A 15,515-nucleotide genomic window follows, 5' to 3' on the forward strand; every position below is an offset into this window, starting at 1 on the left:
TCTTTAAGGATACACTGTCCTGCTATATTTCAAGAAAATACAACCAAGTACTTCGTGATTTAAAGTAGTATTTACTATTTATAACCAACACTTAAACCGAAATCTGTTTCCATATGGATTCCCCATCCCAACCCTTACGTGATCATACTGCACAGTAAATTTAGACATGCACACTTTGTATAGGGTCCTCATCAGTGCGTCATTGTTGATACAGATTTTTCTTTTAGAAACGGCAAAAAATTGAGAGACACAGTAGATTTACATGAACTTCGCATACAGATGTCAGGAAAAGGAAGAAAATTATGACAAAATATTAGATTTTGCTTCAAATTTGCTGATAAAAAGGGACTTATCAAATAGATTAGACCCAGAATTTAGTGCCCAAAGGAGGAAAATGGGTTTTAACAATCCAATATGAAAAGGATTGGAGTTTTTTAAATTGCATTAAATGTCTTAGCAAACATTCATTACTGATGTATACAGATGAACATAATGAAGGATTAAGAAATGAAAGGCTAGAGTTCATTTGTACTACTGTCCCCTGCTAGAGGGATTCAGATCTGCTCAACTGTGTGGCTTCATCTCTACATCACTAATTCAAGTGTTAGAGGCCTGTCCTTTTTGGAGCAAGAAAATCAGAGCTCTGCTCCAGCCATACCTATGAACTGTCATGCAGTAATGGTGTGCAGCATACTAACAACAAAGAAGTCTTTAAATGGCCACACATTTATTAGAACATAGTTTATACGGGAAGAGATAAAGTACAGATCCAGTAATTCTTTACATTATCACGGTTGGTTTCAGAGTAGCAGCCATGTTAGTCTGTATCCGCAAAAAGAAAAATTATCAAGGCTGTAACATTCAATATTTTCATTCCACATGTGTTGCAATACAAAGAAACACCTGCCTTCAATACACCATTAGTTCCATTAATAAAAATGTTTTTTAGATAATTTACACAATTTATACTTTAATTATACATAGTACCTTTCAGTCAGCATTCCTCATGCCCATACTAGCCCACGCCATCTCAGCATTGATTGTGAAAGCAAAGGAGGAAAAGAACATAATCCCTTCACTCAAGATCATTCAAGGTGTTACAGACTCAGAAGTGGGTATTCCCTAAAGTCAGAGGTCAGATTCGGATTATGCGAATCACTGGCTGTCTAATTAACAGTACCTTAAATTGAAGGCAGGTTGTCTTAAATGAAAGCAGATTTGCAAATTACAGAAAAAAATCATGAAATAAGATTACAGAAATGAACACATCCGGAGATACTTAAAAAGTATTGGTAGACAGGCAATTCTTCTGTTACAAAGTATGGAAACATTACCTACAGTACAACAGAAAATTCCCTTCTAGCCTAAAGATGTGTTTCTTCATTTGAAGGCGGTCTTTCAGGTCCCAATAAAGAGTGTCCACAAAATCATTCACCCTTGCCCCCTTATGCATAGTTAAATCTAAACATCAATCCATGCCTTTGGTGAAAAATAAAGAAGGCTTAATCCAGACAAACATTGGTGGCTGACTGCACAGGATCAAAGGTGCAATTTATTCATATTGGATAACATTTGTTTGTATGAATGGTCCTTTACACCTACCTGTGCCTTGCATCGGAGGCAGTCTGGAGAGAGAGCATGGGCAGGACAGCCAAACAGCAGTCTCCTGTACTATATATTGCAGAAGAGGGCTGTGCTCCAGGCCTGAACAGGCCATGCTTAGAGAAGAATTGGGATGGCCATATCACCCCATTTGGAATTGCAATGTAGCACTGGCTGCTAGTCCCGTTTATAGAGTAGAGTAGAGTAGCAGCTTCAGAAGACTTGCTCTGAAGCCCATTGTCTAAATCCCACTCTCTGCCCACAGGTTGGGAGAGGAATTCCATTCCCCTCAATCCCTTCTGAATTGCATTAACAAAGCATGAATACTCTACCTTTGCATGGAAAAAGTGAATTTATTCCACAAAAATCTATGTAAAGAAGCTAAGATGTTTAGAACCAAACTATACATCATATAGCCAGTTGTAACCACCCATCACACAACCAAACTAAAAAAAGCACTAATCTGACACATGAGAACTATTCAGAGAAAACTGACTAAGCTAAGCAGTCTGGTGTCAATGCTTAAACTAAATGAAGTGGAAGTTCTGTAGAAAAAATAGTAACTGATCATTAAAGACTAGCTCATAACACAACACAAAAAGGGGCTGAATGAAAGGTTGTAATGAGCAACCTTATCTTGGGCACCTCCTGACTCCCAAGTGAGTGTGCCACCTTTGTATTCCAAAAAAAATATGTTAAAAGAAAATTATCACACACATATACAGTGCAGAATATTTATTAGTATATCAATAACCAAAAGTGAACTACAATCATCAAAATTTCTGAATATATTTGGCAATGTATCATCCTAGTTATGTTTCCACTTTCATTGCAAACGAGCGAACAATGTGATCTCTCTAACATTCATGTGAATTAGTGAGTTTTTAATGTGTGTTTAATTATAGTCAGTTTGTAAATCCCTCTGTACAGAGACTGACACTACAATGTTTTATCAAGCTTTAGTTGTCTCCTAACAGTCTGACAGAAGATATTAATAATTTGATGCATTGTAAATATCTCCCCCATATAATCCTACTAATTCCTGCCCCTCTACATTACTTCTCATTCTCGAGTCCCTGCAGTGCTGATACCATGGCATACCAGAGGAACCAAAAGGAAGAGTAGGGAGGGCTGTGGGTAAGAGGATATTACCTGTGGGTTGCGGCTTCAAGAGGGACTGTGCTGTACAGCTTGAGTTGGGGTGAAGGAAAACCTGTGTCTCACCACAGAGTCATGAGTACTTAATAGGCTCCCTTGTTGGTGCTGCCTCAACTCCCCAGCCCACTAAGACAGCAGCACTGTGGAAGGCCCGTTCATGCAATGATGCCTCAGTACCAAGGAACGAGGCTCACCATCACAACCGCTGGCCATCTGCACAATGTGCTTTTACACTCACACACACATAGGCCCCATCACAACCATACTAACCCCCTAATTCCCATTCAAGTCCTCCTCTCTCCACATCCCTACTTATCTCCCTTACTCAGCCACATCAACAGCACTGTGGGCTGGCCTGTAGGTTAGTCAGGCTACAGCGAATTAATGTTTTGGGGGATGGAGGAAGACCAGACTTTAGCAGGGATGTAAAGGCACAAGAGAGAGTCAAAGGTCTGGGTGGGAAGACCTTTGCAGACAGCATGGGGTGTGGGAAAGCTCAGTGCCTGGGCACTAAGGCAGCAGAGCATGAAGGGCTTCCTCAGTTCCCCATTTCACCAATGCAGCAGTGCCATGGGAGCCCCCTGACAAAGTAATGGTATGGTACATGCATGTACACGGCTTCCTCACTATGGCTGCCTTGGTGTGCACAAGAGCTAAGGCATCAGCACCAGGAAAACCCTTCAAACACAGATGCCTTAGCAGAAGCCACTCCTAGAGCCCTGGCAGTTTCACCCTTCCTCTATACTCCCCCTCCCCACCATGTGTGTGTGTGTGTGTCTCTCTCTCTCTCTCACACACACACACACCCCTACCTCTTAACCCTTCATACCATGCCAATTCTGCCTGCCTCTACTTCCCAGCTCTCCTCCAGGGCCCCCAGAGTCTCCTTTCTCTGACAAAGTTCATTCCTTACTCTTCAGCCTGTCTCCTTCGCTCACCAGGAGCATGTGCAAAGCACAGCTAGAGAATCAATGAGGCAGATTGGTAGTACTTGAAATTAGAAGCCTGAGAGAATTGAGCAGTCCCATCAGATAATCCTGGCAAAAAATTAATTAGGTTACCCTAAATAAGGAAAATAACTTTTTAATTTTAAAATTTCATAGGTGACCTATTTCATGAGATATCATTACTTTGTGTGCATAGGGGTGAAGTTTGGAGTTAGCGAAACCAGAAGAAATGAGAGGAAACCAATAGAAAATTTAAGAAAGAAAACATTCTGAAGTGTTTTCTCAGCAGAAGTTAATGAATATTTTACCAACAAATTTTTAAAAATTTAAATTGTCCTTTGAAGAGCTATTGTCCTTTCCCTCATTTGGAAAATAGATTGAAGCCATTTGTGTGAAATAAAGGGAATTTAGTCTTGCTTTAAGCACAAATCCCAAAGCAACATCATCTATGGAGTTGCTACTGATGCCTCAATTATATCTGTATCAGTAACAGTATTACAATAACGCCGACAAACACAAACTTAATATTAGGTATGAAGCAACAAATGAGAGCAACAAAGACAAAATGAGAGAAAAGAAAATGAGAAGAAGTGATGGTACAAAAATAAATTCTGAAACTGAATCCAATCATTCATTATCTTTTTTAGTTTTAAGGATAAATTATACTTTTTAAAAAGTTTTAAGTTGGCATGGGATAATATCACCATTCTAGAGATTCAAATGTATAGATAATCCCACTCCCTGGGCTAATGGAAATTAGGTATTTGAGATAAATGATTATCTTGTTATTACCTATGCATGTTTAAAACACCTGTTTTATGTTGATCTGTGGAGCCGCCTTCATAACAATTACCTAAAAGTGTACTTCCTCCTTTCATTATTAAAGATATGAGCATGATGGTGGTCAAATTACTGAAAGGGAGGGACATAAAAAAAGGTTCAAAAGGACAAAGTCATCCTAGAATGAAGTGGGTGGTACACTGGATGCTTCAAATTAATGAAGCAACTCTCCACAAAAAAAGTCTAGTTCAATTTTTTTTTTCTGGTTTTCCAACTGCTTTCTCCAGATGAAACATCATAAAAATTCTGCAAACAAATGTCACGTTAGACATATATGAAGTTATGCTTAAACCTCATTCTTTAAATATGGCACCTGGAGTGCTGATAAAATTAAAAATACAATTAGAATCATTACTTAGCAGAACTCGGCAATAAGCGAACAGCACTTATGCATTCATATGATTTAGCTTTTTTATATCAATGAAAGGCATCAAAGCAGCTGTCACTAGCAGCTATCTGGCCTTATTGATAACTTAAGAGCCCTTGGCTTTGCTTTATGAAGTTTAATTTCCCAAAGCGGTCAATTAGATCTTGGTAATATCCTCATTGGTGGATTATTGCTCAAGGATATTGTGTAAGCTTTTGATTCACCTCTTTATTGTTTCACTGCATTCACGCAAAGTTTTTTTATTTCCTTTGAGGGACTCAATGATGATAGCTAAAAAGTGTTTTGTTTTGTTTTGTTTTTTTTAAGAAAGAGACTATTAGTAATGTAACTCTAATGCAATTGCCAAGTCCAAAAGAGAAATATTACATGTTGTTAGTTTATTGATGGAAACAGAACAAAACATGGTCTGACCTTACCATCTACAAACGATGTAAGGCTCCACGAACAAGTTCAATAATGTGAATTCAACCAGCTTCTCCCCTGCCCACAGTTCTGTATTTGAAGTGGAATGTAAAATGTCCTCAAGTACTTTACTTAAATATGTATGTTTTGAAGTACCTAACCAAGCTTTGTAATCTTATATTCCATCCTCCACCTGCACAAAGACAATGTTTACTCGGGTCCCTTATTATGTGGCTCTGCATAGTTAATGATATGTGACAGTGTTAAACTATCTAGAAAGCAGAGTTTAAAAAAAATATAAAGGAGAATCTGAATGAGTAAATCACAATTTTCAAAGCACAAATCCAGCAGTTAAAGCAAGTCAAACAATAAAAAAGAGAGGACAAGTGTTCTAAGAAATATTTAAATAAAGCAACACTGCTTGATCTTACCTAAGACTTCTATCAGTTTCTACAAGTGGAAAGACACAATAACTACCACAAAAAAAATTAGTGCTCTTCTGTTAAATGCATGTGGCATGACCAAAATACATAATAGTGCGGTAGGTTTTAATGGCATGAATTTGGGATGACTGCATTGCTGTTTCAATGCTTTTGTTTAATGCCCCAATTCATGCCACTAAAACCTTTACCCCACATCCACTGCACATCCACCACAAACACACATAAAATGACCCAGACTGTCTGCAGACTGCAGATAGAAAGGAATGGTATAACAAAAGGCAAAACACAGTATCAACAGAGTCTGCTCAGGCTACTTGACAGTACTGCCATATAGGTCCACTAACAGAAAATGTGAATGAAAAACTTTTAAGATGCCATATAGGTCATCTTAAAAGTTTTTCATTCACATTTTCTGTTAGTGCTATCATTGCATACTTAGCTGATGGTTCAGAATCTTTACTTAAGGAAAATCAAATCATTCTCTAAAAGAAGACGTAAGTATTTGTGCATAAGACGATGGAACATTTTAATCAATGGAATCCTGAAGGGGATTTTATTTTCCAAAAAGCCTAAGATCTGTAATAAAGTGCTGTACTATTATTGTTTGCGTTGGCTATTAATAAATGTTTGAAAGAAAAGATGGGCTTGATCTTGCTCAGTCAACAGCAAGACTTCCAATGACTTCAGTGGGTGCAGGATGAAGCCCTTTACTTGTGTTTGAAGCAGTAGAGAGTTTTCAAAAGTAGTGCTTAAAACAAAACAAACACACTTTCTGGTAATTCTAGCAATAACATCTTACTTTATGTGACTCATAATTCTGGCAATGCATTTTAAAGATTATCCTCTAAACCTAGTGCTATCTTGCATACCTGAATAGCCAGTATACTGCGTGGGTGGAGTTCTCCAGAATTTAGTATTTTTAATTCCTTGACCTTTTTCACATTGTACTTCTTTGCAAAATAAGGAGACCACATCCTTTCAGGATCCAAACGTTCTAAACTAAAAAGAATTCTGACAAATCACGGTTGACCTTGAATTAATTCTAGTTTACAATGCCAGGACAGCAGAAAGTTCAATCAACATCCATCTTGTTTTTAACCTAAAAATAAATGACAATTTTCTGAAACTATCCACAGCAAGTAGTCTCCTTTCCACCTGCTTAAAATAGCATGCACTCGTTTCAACATTAAATCAGTTAAAGAGGAAAATTTGTAATCAAAGTGTAAAGTATTTTCAAATAAAAGTCCTGGGCAGAAAATATTTTTCACTGGTAATCCAGAAACACCAACATTACCAACCTTGATCATTTTTAGAAGGTCTCATCTATTAGGTACATAGATCTGTAATTGTCAAAGAACCTAAAAACTGAACTGAATTCAAAAATATTTCATGACAGCAGCTTTCAATTTCAGGTAACAGTGGAAGCCAAAAATGCTTGGCAGGCAATAAAAACCAACTCACAGATTTAAACACAATTACAGTACAGTACTCTATAATCACTGGATTGCATGAAATCAAGGAATAAGGTTTAGGATCCTTTGTTTTACTGTGTTTAAAGCCCTATGAATTCAAAGATTTAAATTAGGAGATTTGATGTATAAGAAAAACCAGTTATTTTCTATTAACCTGGAAAAACAATTGTAATAAACTCAAGACATAGGTTAATACTCCATGCACATATAAATTATACATATTTTAGTTCCTCCATCCTAGAGAAGCATAATACTCTAATAAGAACTATCCTAATATCCACCCAGCAATAATTTCAAGCTGATATTATTCTCATTCCCCTGAATAATATCCATACTACAGGGTCATTTTCCTTCTCATATTCAATATCATGCATGCTTGTATCAAGATTCCTTTCTTCATATCCTGTCACAGTATCAATCACTGCCTCCTGTCCACTCAATCCACTTTTGATTTATCAGCCGCCGTCTTTCTGGACTCCATAACTCGACCCAAACCATTTTAACAAGACAATGACAAATAGCACCCAGTATCACATCAACCTGTTCCACTTAGTAAACTAAGAAACAGTAACTGTGACATCTCTGCATAAGTATTCCATTCTATTCCCCAGACTTATGTATATTAATGAGGAGATGGTATTTGAAATGCTTCTTCCATATCAGCATCTAATATGATCAAATTAGGAAATGGGATGATTTATTAAATTTTGTAGAGCTGAAATATTTCTTTCTATCACTATATGTGTGGTTTCAGAAAGTGAGCTGTTGCTTTCAATTTTTCTACTGAGGATGTGCCTGCATTTCACAGACGCATTATTGTCTTTAAAAAGATTGCAAGAAGGCAAAATGTTATTAAGCAAATGCTCAGTAAAACAAACTAAATCGGTTTTAAATTTCCTAATTTAATGTAAATCATGGTTGTTTTGCTGAAATTCAGTTTGTGATCTTATTAATTCATATTTGCATCATACTATCTTGCTGTAGGACAGTTTTAAATTTATAGCATTGCTTGTCAGCCTTACTTCTTGACTCTTAAGATGCATCTGACATAAAATAAATAATTGCAATATGCACATATTTTCTTATGTTCTGAGATAAAGTAAGAAAAATCCATTTAGGATAGAAAAACATAATACCTACGCAAAATATTAAAAATAACTGAAACAGGATTTAACTTTACAATTATTTTGAGAATACTGTACTTGATGCTTCAAGTGCTTTACATGTTCAAAGCTCTGTACATCATTTATTATTAACCCTTACAAAACTCGCGTCAGAAATATTATAAAAAACATGTTATTCTGGCCATACTTTCGCTGACATGCTCATTAATTTGAGAGCACAAAGTACTCTAATGTTGTTGGAGGCTGGGGAGAGAAAAGAAAAGACTGATAATGAGCTAATGAAATACAGCTTACAGACTCTATATCACTGTTTCAAATCCAGGCCAGGTAAGTAAGAACTGAAACAGTTAACAGCTCTTCAGTCTCCAATATGAAATGAGGCTTGTGGTCTCAGTCCACTTCCCAGTGGAAAAATCACTACAATTGCTCACCCTTAAAGGTGATTCCTCCTGATCAAAGGAGAGGTACACTGGCAAATGGATGACACACAGTGGTCTAGGAAAGCTTGTGCTTTCCTTGCCACATCCCAAGCTGTATCTATTCAATGATTAAATATACTGCAGCTCTTATGTTTGTCAATGTACCACCTTTCACAAGCAATAGGTCAAAAAATAAAAGGATAGTGTGAACTTTAATGTTCTAATATAACTTCGCTGCTTGTGTCACATTTGTTCATTTTGTTGACTTTTAATCAAAACCTGAAATATCTGAAAGAGTTTTGAATCTTGTTAATGAAAAGATGAGAGATGCCTCAACTTACTGACCAAGTATTACATTTATTTTGGAACAGTTTGAGAAGCTATGTCTACCACAGAGGAGACCCAGGTTCAAGTCCTTGATATCAGTACTTAAACCACCAAACAGAGATTGTGAGCAAAATGGATACAGAACACTTATTCTAGGGATCATTAATCCTTGTGTTGCTCAGTTGTAACGTTTGATGAACAACAATAAGCCATGCTAGGGAACACATTAGTAAGCTACTATACATATGCCTTGAGTACATTTTCAGCTTCACGCCTTCAGCCACTGAAAAAGTGCATCAAAAGGTAATGCACGTTCTGGCAGTTTACTACTATTAGAATATTCAATATTTGTTTCCTCCGTTATGTCTTGTGGCAATGAGTTCCACACACTAACTGTGTGAAAATGTGTACTCCTGTTAAGAGTATTTCTTGTCTAACTTTCTTTTAAGATTTTTTTTGCTTTTTTCATATATAAGGTTTTCTGGACAATGTGGAACTTCCTCTCTTCTCCAGAAGCCCCGATGCCCTTTCAGCAGCAGTTTTGGTTCCAAAGTCACTTTTAACTACCATTCTACTTTTAAAAAGAAAAAAAAAAAAGAGTACTAAACAGGTCCTACTTCACAATATGGAGTGAGTAAAAATAACTTAATGTCTGTAACAGCTGCTATTAAAGGACAAATTAGCACTTTGGTAGTTAAGTAGTAGTTTTGAAGCTTTCACTTTTTTCTAATAGCCTTTCCCTCATCCCCAGTGGCTATGTTCAGTGCAGCCTCATTAGAGTCAAAGCTCTCTCTTATATATAGTACTACCACTCAGTCTTTTTGGCTTAATCTGTCCTTCCTGTGGAGTTTATAGCCAGGTCCCATTTGTCTTTGGTCATTGCACCATTTTTCAGTAATGTTCAATATGTCAAGGTCCTCTTCCATTTTTATTTCATTCTTTATCTGACATCCCATTACTTTTCCTGAATTTAACTCTGATCCCAACCTGCCCTTCCTCAAGTTCAACTGTAATTTCTGTCCTATCCTTTACTAGGAAATAAGTGATACTTTTGTTTTATAACACACATATCTCATGTTCTTGTTGGACTAGAGTGCTCCCCAGCACCCACTATCTTCCCTCCAGCTCCAGAATCAAACTGGAAAAAGAGTAGGTGGTGATAATCACTCAGGCTCTGCCCAGAGCACCAGCTCCACCCACAACATTACTCATGACCTGTTCACACCACATTACTTCTCCTTTCCTAACCATGACCCTCTCCATCTCATCTCTCTGTACCCTCTCCATTTCTTGGTGGAGGAGGAAGAGAAAAGCAGGGAAAAGGGAGACAATAGGGGAAAGAAGCAAGGTAGCAAAGAGGGGTCCTGGAGTCAAATCCTCTCCCTCGACTTCTGAGTAGCTGACAGCATAGGCTGTAGGAGAAGGTAATGGGAGAAAAGCCCCAGTATTCAATCCTGGCCAACAAGAGCAACAGTAATCACTACCAGATGGCTCTCTCTTCTCCACTGGAAAGCTGTGCACTGGCTCCGCACTGCTGTCTCATGTTCTGCAGCAGCTGCCTGCAGTAGCTCAGGAGCAGTGGCCATTCACGGTGGCCATTCACAGCTGACATTGTGGGAAGGAGGTAAAGCAAGATGTCAGTGGACTCAGAGAGGTAACAGTACAGCAGCGGTTCTCAAACTGTAGGTCAGGACCCCAAAGTGGGTTGCAACCCCATTTTAATGGCGTCACCAGGGTTGGCTTATAGTTGCTGGGGCCCAGAACCAAAGCCAAAGCCCCACCACCCAGGACCAAAGCCAGAGGCCTTTATCCTTGGGCAGCAGGGTTAAGTTACAGGCTCCCCTCCCTGGGGCTGAAGCCCTTGGACTTTGCTTCCCCCAACCCCACATGGGGCCGTGGAGCTCAGGCTTCGGTCCCTCATTCTGGGGTGTTATTAATTTTTGTTGTCAGAAGGGGGTCGCAGTGCAATGAAATTTGAGACCCTCTGCAATACAGAATATGGGAACATACCAGCCCAATTCAAGTCCTGTCCAGCTCTTAGTTAAGTAATTTTCCAAAAATCTTTTCAATTTCTGTGCTAGTAATCTGAGCCCATCCCTTGAAGACAAGTTAGAGGTCTTCAAGTCACCAGGGCCCGATGAAATACATCCTAGAATACTCAAAGAGCTGACTGAGGATGTATCTGAGTCATTAGTGATTATCTTAAAAAAGTCATGGAAGATGAGAAAGATTCCAGAGGACAGGAAAAGGGCAAATATAGTGCCAATCTACAAAATGGGAAATAAGGCCAACTTCAGTACCCAGAAAGATAATGGAGCAAATTAAGCAATTTGTGACAATAGTGTGATAAGTAACAGTCAGCATGGATTTGTCAAGAACAAATTGTGTCAAACCAGCCGAATAGCTTTCTTTGACAGGGTAACAGGCCTTGTGGATAGAGAGGGAAGCACATGATCTGGTGTATCTTGACTTTAGTAAGGTTTTTGATACTATCTCACATGACCTTCTCATAAGCAAACTAGGGAAATACAACCTAGATGGAGCTCCTGTAAGGTGGGTGCATAACTGGTTGGAAAACCATTCCCAGAGAGTAGTTATCAGTGGTTCACAGTCAAGCTGGAGGGGCATCTCGAGTGGGGTCCTGCAGGGATCAGTTCTGGGTCCGGTTCTGTTCAATGTTTTCATCAGTGATTTAAATAATGGCATAGAGAGTACACTTATAAAGTTTGCGGATGATACCAAGCTGGGACAGGTTGGAAGACTGAATTAAAATTCAAAATGATTGGGACAAACTGGAGAAATGGTCTGAAGTAAACAGGATGAAATTCTAAGGACAAATGTAAAGTACTCCACTTAGGAAGGACCAATCAATGGCACACATACAAAATGGGAAATGATTGCCTAGGAATGCGTATTGCAGAAAGAGGTATTGGGGTCATAGTGGATCACAAGCTAAATATGAGTCAACAGTGTAACACTATTGCCAAAAAAAAAAAAGCAAACATCGTTCTGGGATGTATTAGCAGAAGTGTAGTAAGCAAGACTCGAGAAGTAATCCTTCCACTCTACTCCGTTCTGATTAGGCCTCAATTGGAGTATTGTGTTCAGTTCTGGGCACCACATTTTAGGAAAGATGTGGATATATTGGAGAAAGTCTAGAGAAGAGCAACAAAAATAACTGAAGGTCTAGAAAACATGACCTATGGGGGAAGATTGAAAAAATTGGGTTTGTTTAGTCTGGAGAAGAGAAGACTAAGGGGGGAAACATAATAAGTTTTCAAGTACGTAAAAGATTGTTATAAGGAGGAGGGAGAAAAATTGTTCTTCTTAACCTCTGAGGATAGGACAAGAAACAATGGGCTTAAATAGCAGCAAGGTCAGTTTAGGTTGGACATTAGAAAAACTTCCTAACTCTCAAGGTGGTTAATCACTAGAATAAATTGCCTAGGGAGGTTGTAGAATCTCCATCATTGGAGATTTTTTAGGAGCAGGTTAGACAAACACAGGTCAGATATAGCCTAAATAATACTTAGTCCTGCCATGAGTGCAGGGGACTGGACTAGAACTAGATGACCTCTCAATGTCCCATCCAGTCCTACAATTCTATGATCTAGTCCTCATCCTTTTCCCAAAAAAATCCTTAATACCTACAAAATGTAAATACTTCCTCTTTACACCATCTTCTCCTGTGCATTGAGACCCTGAAGTTCTCTGTCAAAATAGGAAAATAAAGTAGTCATGAAAGCTCAGGTTTGACTCCTGGTGTATAGTGACTGGATTACACAATTTTACCAAATTTCAGCAACACCTGTATGAAGCTGGAGAAACTTAATACTGACATGATCAAAAAAAATAAAATTAGAGGTGAACTCTATGGGTAATATTTTCCATTAAAAAAACCTCATAAAATCCTCTGCACTTCATTAGATTACATTCATTTCTCACAGTGCTCAGTTATTGTGTCTATCTCCCTTTCAAGAACTCAAATGGAGGATAACAAAATAGCATGGAAAGATGTTCCTTCCTCAAGTGCTCAAAAGTGGTACCCACACTCAAAGTACGAAAAATTTGAGAGAGAAGAGGCTATGCAGGATAAACCTTTCAAGAAACAAAGCAAAAAGGTTACATGTATTTCATGAGCCTAGTTGCTCTCTTATTCAACAAAAAATAGGGTTTGTTACAGCAAGTGTCATCACATGATGCTTATATGGTACTATAAAGCAAACAGGTCACCTTATGAACATAGCTTGTCATGAGAATGTACGTACTTATTAATGGAGACAGAGAAGTCTAATATTCTGAATCAGATGTGATTTAATACACACACACACTCCCCACCCACCCACCCAACCCCCTTTCTAAACTCACTCGGGCCCCACATTGCAACAACTTGCTCCAGGAATAAGATGGGGTGTGAGTGTGACTCTTACCAGAACTGCTCCAAGTGTTAGTTAGGAACATGGGAGGTAGAGAGGGAAGTCATCTAAAAAACACAAAGAGCAATACACAGTGCTGGGCGAGCTGCCTCTTCAGACTCCCAACCCAGAAAACTAAAGACATTTTAACTCCAGTCCTCCATGTTCCACTACCAGGACATCAACAGACATGCCTACAAGAGTTATTTTTAAGCTAATAGCAACTGTCTTTGTGCACCTTTTGTTACTGCTATAAAAACTCACCAGATGGCAGTTAGCTCTGTTTTGCTGAGAAATCCTATGCATAAATTCATCTTAGAATACAAGATGCTTATATAACCAGAAGGTTCTCTCTTTTATTGAAGCCTTCAACACATTTCTGATGTCAGCTTCTAATGTTCTTTGGTTATGATTTGCCAACTTCGCTCCTCACCTTTGCAGAATCCTTGCTCTCCTTCTTCCACTCACAACTCCACACTTTGTTCCAAGTGTGGGAAGTGGTGCAGACAGCCTCTATATACCTACAAGAAACTGGTAAGGTGTACTAAACAACTGCTCAATCACTTTGCTTTTGCATTGATCCCTTCTTCCACACTCCTTATTCAGTTTATTTCGATTGTAAAATCAGGTTCCTTATCTGACATCAAAAGCACCACATGCATCACAGGCTCTCTATAAATAAATATTCACTTTAGCCTTCAGCATCTAGTTTTTGAATCAGATGTAAAATATACATTGACTCATGAACAAAAGTTAATGACAGCCAGCTTTGGAATTATGGTAGCTGTACGAGATACTCACAGAGGAGTCTTATTCAGCAATGACCTCAGAACTACAAATCCCTAAGCCACTGGACTTCAGGTGCACTAGACAGATTTTGAGATGGGAAAGTAGCATTGGGGTATGAAATATGTTGCATTGTTATAACTACCATTAGCACCAATGAATAAGGAAGACTTAACAGAACTCTGGTGCTACTAGCAGCTTTCTAGTCACAGAAAAATCACAGAATAGCAGCAGCTGCAGAAAGGCACTGGTGACAGAAAAAGAGAGGAGTGGGGAAAGAAAAAAGCTATCAGAAAGGAATAAAAAGAGGTGCAAATCCCTGGTATGTATCTACTGTTAGCAGTTTCTAATTTCTTTTTTAAAAAATGTTAGAAAATTCTACTACTCACCTTACCATTAATATACTGTATGATTGTTCATCATTTAGCTAATTTGAGCACCTCTTAACTGAAACAGAACTTGGCTGATTATTTTAAATAACTGTTATAACTTTGAAACAGAGGAAATCCAGAGTACAAAATCCAGAATGAGAAAATAACTTTACTGTGTAATTAGAAGGCCAGATCCTGCAGTCCTCCAACTCAGCCAGAGAACATAAGAGGAGACCCATGGATGTACATATGCATTCAAACTCCACAAGCTATTATTGGGGATTGAACCTGAATCTTTAAGCACCAAGAGCACAACCCCCATTACCACCAGAGCATAACTCCATTAGCAGTAAGTAGCAAGCTACTCATGATCACAGCCCAGACCCTAAATGATCCTACACTGTATTATATATAGTATACACCAAATTTCACAAGGAAAAAACAAAAAAGCTAAGTTAAAACACTTCCCCAAAATTAAGTTTATAATGGAAATGCCAGCAGATTCTGCTTTAAAGCTGTTGTGTAACTATTTTAAAAAATTAAGTGCTGAATGCCCCCAAATAAAGTAGGTACAAAGAGGCAAGCACTGTAACGGATTCTAAATATAACCTTCTGTTCATTTCAAACACCCCAATGAAATCAGACCACACAGCTCTTATCATAGCAGAGTCTAGCTATCTGGGTCAAGTCAATTATGTTTTTGAATAATCTTGCAAAGTTTTACAAGGTTCTGTATGTTTTTTGCTATTTTATTTAGAATATACTTTTAATCCTTGCAAGGAAAAACAAAAAAACAAAAAAAAACAGTAATTGACATAACT

General features: G+C 38.2%; 1 protein-coding gene across 3 annotated transcripts in view; it reads right to left on the minus strand.

The window, feature by feature from the left end:
- The window catches only part of RSRC1 (arginine and serine rich coiled-coil 1), a 366,678-nt gene that overhangs the window by 328,931 nt on the left and 22,232 nt on the right, over positions 1 to 15,515 (minus strand). The gene's annotated exons all lie outside the window — the stretch shown is intronic.

This window comes from Lepidochelys kempii, chromosome 9, assembly GCF_965140265.1.
Source record: "Lepidochelys kempii isolate rLepKem1 chromosome 9, rLepKem1.hap2, whole genome shotgun sequence".
NCBI classification, from domain to species: Eukaryota; Metazoa; Chordata; order Testudines; family Cheloniidae; genus Lepidochelys; species Lepidochelys kempii.